The following is a 7,581-nucleotide window of genomic DNA, read 5'->3' on the forward strand; positions in this document are numbered from 1 at the left end:
TTATATATCAATACAGTGGCAGGTATTGGATATGGGAATAACATAGACCTGAACGAGACATATGTTATGCTCGACAGGCAATAATTACTTTTCATAAGTGAAAAGTAACCTGGGTTGGTAAACATGTTATGCCCACCCGATGAAAAAAATTTTTTCAGCCTGGTTTGATATTTATCAAAGGCAAAATAAGCCTGATCGGGACATATGTTATGCTCGACAGGCAATAATTACTTTTCATGAATGAAAAGTAACCTGGGTTGGTAAACATGTTATGCCCACCCGATGAAAAAATTTTTTTCAGCCTGGTTTGATATTTATCAAAGGCAAAATAAGCCTGATCGGGACATATGTTATGCTCGACAGGCAATAATTACTTTTCATGAATGAAAAGTAACCTGGGTTGGTAAGCATGTTATGCCCACCCGATGAAAAAATTTTTTTCAGCCTGGTTTGATATTTATCAAAGACAAAATAAGCCTGATCGGGACATATGTTATGCTCGACAGGCAATAATTACTTTTCATGAATGAAAAGTAACCTGGGTTGGTAAACATGTTATGCCCACCCGATGAAAAAATTTTTTTCAGCCTGGTTTGATATTTATCAAAGGCAAAATAAGCCTGATCGGGACATATGTTATGCTCGACAGGCAATAATTACTTTTCATAAGTGAAAAGTAACCTGGGTTGGTAAACATGTTATGCCCACCCGATGAAAAAAATTTTTTCAGCCTGGTTTGATATTTATCAAAGGCAAAATAAGCCTGATCGGGACATATGTTATGCTCGACAGGCAATAATTACTTTTCATGAATGAAAAGTAACCTGGGTTGGTAAGCATGTTATGCCCACCCGATGAAAAAATTTTTTTCAGCCTGGTTTGATATTTATCAAAGGCAAAATAAGCCTGATCGGGACATATGTTATGCTCGACAGGCAATAATTACTTTTCATGAATGAAAAGTAACCTGGGTTGGTAAACATGTTATGCCCACCCGATGAAAGAATTTTTTTCAGCCTGGTTTGATATTTACCAATGGCAATATAAGCCTTATCGGGACATATGTTATGCTCGACAGGCAATAATTACTTTTCATGAATGAAAAGTAACCTGGGTTGGTAAACATGTTATGCCCACCCGATGAAAAAAATTTTTTCAGCCTGGTTTGATATTTATCAAAGGCAAAATAAGCCTGATCGGGACATATGTTATGCTCGACAGGCAATAATTACTTTTCATAAGTGAAAAGTAACCTGGGTTGGTAAACATGTTATGCCCACCCGATGAAAAAAATTTTTTCAGCCTGGTTTGATATTTATCAAAGGCAAAATAAGCCTGATCGGGACATATGTTATGCTCGACAGGCAATAATTACTTTTCATGAATGAAAAGTAACCTGGGTTGGTAAACATGTTATGCCCACCCGATGAAAAAATTTTTTTCAGCCTGGTTTGATATTTATCAAAGGCAAAATAAGCCTGATCGGGACATATGTTATGCTCGACAGGCAATAATTACTTTTCATGAATGAAAAGTAACCTGGGTTGGTAAGCATGTTATGCCCACCCGATGAAAAAATTTTTTTCAGCCTGGTTTGATATTTATCAAAGGCAAAATAAGCCTGATCGGGACATATGTTATGCTCGACAGGCAATAATTACTTTTCATGAATGAAAAGTAACCTGGGTTGGTAAACATGTTATGCCCACCCGATGAAAAAATTTTTTTCAGCCTGGTTTGATATTTATCAAAGGCAAAATAAGCCTGATCGGGACATATGTTATGCTCGACAGGCAATAATTACTTTTCATAAGTGAAAAGTAACCTGGGTTGGTAAACATGTTATGCCCACCCGATGAAAAAATTTTTTCAGCCTGGTTTGATATTTATCAAAGGCAAAATAAGCCTGATCGGGACATATGTTATGCTCGACAGGCAATAATTACTTTTCATGAATGAAAAGTAACCTGGGTTGGTAAGCATGTTATGCCCACCCGATGAAAAAATTTTTTTCAGCCTGGTTTGATATTTATCAAAGGCAAAATAAGCCTGATCGGGACATATGTTATGCTCGACAGGCAATAATTACTTTTCATGAATGAAAAGTAACCTGGGTTGGTAAACATGTTATGCCCACCCGATGAAAAAATTTTTTTCAGCCTGGTTTGATATTTACCAATGGCAATATAAGCCTTATCGGGACATATGTTATGCTCGACAGGCAATAATTACTTTTCATGAATGAAAAGTAACCTGGGTTGGTAAACATGTTATGCCCACCCGATGAAAAAAATTTTTTCAGCCTGGTTTGATATTTACCAATGGCAATATAAGCCTGATCGGGACATATGTTATGCTCGACAGGCAATAATTACTTTTCATGAATGAAAAGTAACCTGGGTTGGTAAACATGTTATGCCCACCCGATGAAAAAATTTTTTTCAGCCTGGTTTGATATTTATCAAAGGCAAAATAAGCCTGATCGGGACATATGTTATGCTCGACAGGCAATAATTACTTTTCATGAATGAAAAGTAACCTGGGTTGGTAAGCATGTTATGCCCACCCGATGAAAAAATTTTTTTCAGCCTGGTTTGATATTTATCAAAGGCAAAATAAGCCTGATCGGGACATATGTTATGCTCGACAGGCAATAATTACTTTTCATGAATGAAAAGTAACCTGGGTTGGTAAGCATGTTATGCCCACCCGATGAAAAAATTTTTTTCAGCCTGGTTTGATATTTATCAAAGGCAAAATAAGCCTGATCGGGACATATGTTATGCTCGACAGGCAATAATTACTTTTCATGAATGAAAAGTAACCTGGGTTGGTAAACATGTTATGCCCACCCGATGAAAGAATTTTTTTCAGCCTGGTTTGATATTTACCAATGGCAATATAAGCCTTATCGGGACATATGTTATGCTCGACAGGCAATAATTACTTTTCATGAATGAAAAGTAACCTGGGTTGGTAAACATGTTATGCCCACCCGATGAAAAAATTTTTTTCAGCCTGGTTTGATATTTACCAATGGCAATATAAGCCTGATCGGGACATATGTTATGCTCGACAGGCAATAATTACTTTTCATGAATGAAAAGTAACCTGGGTTGGTAAACATGTTATGCCCACCCGATGAAAAAAATTTTTTCAGCCTGGTTTGATATTTATCAAAGGCAAAATAAGCCTGATCGGGACATATGTTATGCTCGACAGGCAATAATTACTTTTCATGAATGAAAAGTAACCTGGGTTGGTAAACATGTTATGCCCACCCGATGAAAGAATTTTTTTCAGCCTGGTTTGATATTTACCAATGGCAATATAAGCCTTATCGGGACATATGTTATGCTCGACAGGCAATAATTACTTTTCATGAATGAAAAGTAACCTGGGTTGGTAAACATGTTATGCCCACCCGATGAAAAAATTTTTTTCAGCCTGGTTTGACATTTACCAATGGCAATATAAGCCTGATCGGGACATATGTTATGCTCGACAGGCAATAATTACTTTTCATGAATGAAAAGTAACCTGGGTTGGTAAACATGTTATGCCCACCCGATGAAAAAATTTTTTTCAGCCTGGTTTGATATTTATCAAAGGCAAAATAAGCCTGATCGGGACATATGTTATGCTCGACAGGCAATAATTACTTTTCATGAATGAAAAGTAACCTGGGTTGGTAAACATGTTATGCCCACCCGATGAAAGAATTTTTTTCAGCCTGGTTTGATATTTACCAATGGCAATATAAGCCTTATCGGGACATATGTTATGCTCGACAGGCAATAATTACTTTTCATGAATGAAAAGTAACCTGGGTTGGTAAACATGTTATGCCCACCCGATGAAAAAATTTTTTTCAGCCTGGTTTGATATTTACCAATGGCAATATAAGCCTGATCGGGACATATGTTATGCTCGACAGGCAATAATTACTTTTCATGAATGAAAAGTAACCTGGGTTGGTAAACATGTTATGCCCACCCGATGAAAAAAATTTTTTCAGCCTGGTTTGATATTTATCAAAGGCAAAATAAGCCTGATCGGGACATATGTTATGCTCGACAGGCAATAATTACTTTTCATGAATGAAAAGTAACCTGGGTTGGTAAGCATGTTATGCCCACCCGATGAAAAAATTTTTTTCAGCCTGGTTTGATATTTATCAAAGGCAAAATAAGCCTGATCGGGACATATGTTATGCTCGACAGGCAATAATTACTTTTCATGAATGAAAAGTAACCTGGGTTGGTAAGCATGTTATGCCCACCCGATGAAAAAATTTTTTTCAGCCTGGTTTGATATTTATCAAAGGCAAAATAAGCCTGATCGGGACATATGTTATGCTCGACAGGCAATAATTACTTTTCATGAATGAAAAGTAACCTGGGTTGGTAAACATGTTATGCCCACACGATGAAAGAATTTTTTTCAGCCTGGTTTGATATTTACCAATGGCAATATAAGCCTTATCGGGACATATGTTATGCTCGACAGGCAATAATTACTTTTCATGAATGAAAAGTAACCTGGGTTGGTAAACATGTTATGCCCACCCGATGAAAAAAATTTTTTCAGCCTGGTTTGATATTTATCAAAGGCAAAATAAGCCTGATCGGGACATATGTTATGCTCGACAGGCAATAATTACTTTTCATAAGTGAAAAGTAACCTGGGTTGGTAAACATGTTATGCCCACCCGATGAAAAAAATTTTTTCAGCCTGGTTTGATATTTATCAAAGGCAAAATAAGCCTGATCGGGACATATGTTATGCTCGACAGGCAATAATTACTTTTCATGAATGAAAAGTAACCTGGGTTGGTAAGCATGTTATGCCCACCCGATGAAAAAATTTTTTTCAGCCTGGTTTGATATTTATCAAAGGCAAAATAAGCCTGATCGGGACATATGTTATGCTCGACAGGCAATAATTACTTTTCATGAATGAAAAGTAACCTGGGTTGGTAAACATGTTATGCCCACCCGATGAAAGAATTTTTTTCAGCCTGGTTTGATATTTACCAATGGCAATATAAGCCTTATCGGGACATATGTTATGCTCGACAGGCAATAATTACTTTTCATGAATGAAAAGTAACCTGGGTTGGTAAACATGTTATGCCCACCCGATGAAAAAAATTTTTTCAGCCTGGTTTGATATTTATCAAAGGCAAAATAAGCCTGATCGGGACATATGTTATGCTCGACAGGCAATAATTACTTTTCATAAGTGAAAAGTAACCTGGGTTGGTAAACATGTTATGCCCACCCGATGAAAAAAATTTTTTCAGCCTGGTTTGATATTTATCAAAGGCAAAATAAGCCTGATCGGGACATATGTTATGCTCGACAGGCAATAATTACTTTTCATGAATGAAAAGTAACCTGGGTTGGTAAACATGTTATGCCCACCCGATGAAAAAATTTTTTTCAGCCTGGTTTGATATTTATCAAAGGCAAAATAAGCCTGATCGGGACATATGTTATGCTCGACAGGCAATAATTACTTTTCATGAATGAAAAGTAACCTGGGTTGGTAAGCATGTTATGCCCACCCGATGAAAAAATTTTTTTCAGCCTGGTTTGATATTTATCAAAGGCAAAATAAGCCTGATCGGGACATATGTTATGCTCGACAGGCAATAATTACTTTTCATGAATGAAAAGTAACCTGGGTTGGTAAACATGTTATGCCCACCCGATGAAAAAATTTTTTTCAGCCTGGTTTGATATTTATCAAAGGCAAAATAAGCCTGATCGGGACATATGTTATGCTCGACAGGCAATAATTACTTTTCATAAGTGAAAAGTAACCTGGGTTGGTAAACATGTTATGCCCACCCGATGAAAAAATTTTTTCAGCCTGGTTTGATATTTATCAAAGGCAAAATAAGCCTGATCGGGACATATGTTATGCTCGACAGGCAATAATTACTTTTCATGAATGAAAAGTAACCTGGGTTGGTAAGCATGTTATGCCCACCCGATGAAAAAATTTTTTTCAGCCTGGTTTGATATTTATCAAAGGCAAAATAAGCCTGATCGGGACATATGTTATGCTCGACAGGCAATAATTACTTTTCATGAATGAAAAGTAACCTGGGTTGGTAAACATGTTATGCCCACCCGATGAAAAAATTTTTTTCAGCCTGGTTTGATATTTACCAATGGCAATATAAGCCTTATCGGGACATATGTTATGCTCGACAGGCAATAATTACTTTTCATGAATGAAAAGTAACCTGGGTTGGTAAACATGTTATGCCCACCCGATGAAAAAAATTTTTTCAGCCTGGTTTGATATTTACCAATGGCAATATAAGCCTGATCGGGACATATGTTATGCTCGACAGGCAATAATTACTTTTCATGAATGAAAAGTAACCTGGGTTGGTAAACATGTTATGCCCACCCGATGAAAAAATTTTTTTCAGCCTGGTTTGACATTTACCAATGGCAATATAAGCCTGATCGGGACATATGTTATGCTCGACAGGCAATAATTACTTTTCATGAATGAAAAGTAACCTGGGTTGGTAAACATGTTATGCCCACCCGATGAAAAAATTTTTTTCAGCCTGGTTTGATATTTATCAAAGGCAAAATAAGCCTGATCGGGACATATGTTATGCTCGACAGGCAATAATTACTTTTCATGAATGAAAAGTAACCTGGGTTGGTAAACATGTTATGCCCACCCGATGAAAGAATTTTTTTCAGCCTGGTTTGATATTTACCAATGGCAATATAAGCCTTATCGGGACATATGTTATGCTCGACAGGCAATAATTACTTTTCATGAATGAAAAGTAACCTGGGTTGGTAAACATGTTATGCCCACCCGATGAAAAAATTTTTTTCAGCCTGGTTTGATATTTACCAATGGCAATATAAGCCTGATCGGGACATATGTTATGCTCGACAGGCAATAATTACTTTTCATGAATGAAAAGTAACCTGGGTTGGTAAACATGTTATGCCCACCCGATGAAAAAAATTTTTTCAGCCTGGTTTGATATTTATCAAAGGCAAAATAAGCCTGATCGGGACATATGTTATGCTCGACAGGCAATAATTACTTTTCATGAATGAAAAGTAACCTGGGTTGGTAAGCATGTTATGCCCACCCGATGAAAAAATTTTTTTCAGCCTGGTTTGATATTTATCAAAGGCAAAATAAGCCTGATCGGGACATATGTTATGCTCGACAGGCAATAATTACTTTTCATGAATGAAAAGTAACCTGGGTTGGTAAGCATGTTATGCCCACCCGATGAAAAAATTTTTTTCAGCCTGGTTTGATATTTATCAAAGGCAAAATAAGCCTGATCGGGACATATGTTATGCTCGACAGGCAATAATTACTTTTCATGAATGAAAAGTAACCTGGGTTGGTAAACATGTTATGCCCACCCGATGAAAGAATTTTTTTCAGCCTGGTTTGATATTTACCAATGGCAATATAAGCCTTATCGGGACATATGTTATGCTCGACAGGCAATAATTACTTTTCATGAATGAAAAGTAACCTGGGTTGGTAAACATGTTATGCCCACCCGATGAAAAA

The sequence above is a fragment of the Condylostylus longicornis genome, unplaced genomic scaffold, assembly GCF_029603195.1.
Source record: "Condylostylus longicornis isolate FDR11 unplaced genomic scaffold, ASM2960319v2 ptg000294l, whole genome shotgun sequence".
Classification (NCBI taxonomy): domain Eukaryota; kingdom Metazoa; phylum Arthropoda; class Insecta; order Diptera; family Dolichopodidae; genus Condylostylus; species Condylostylus longicornis.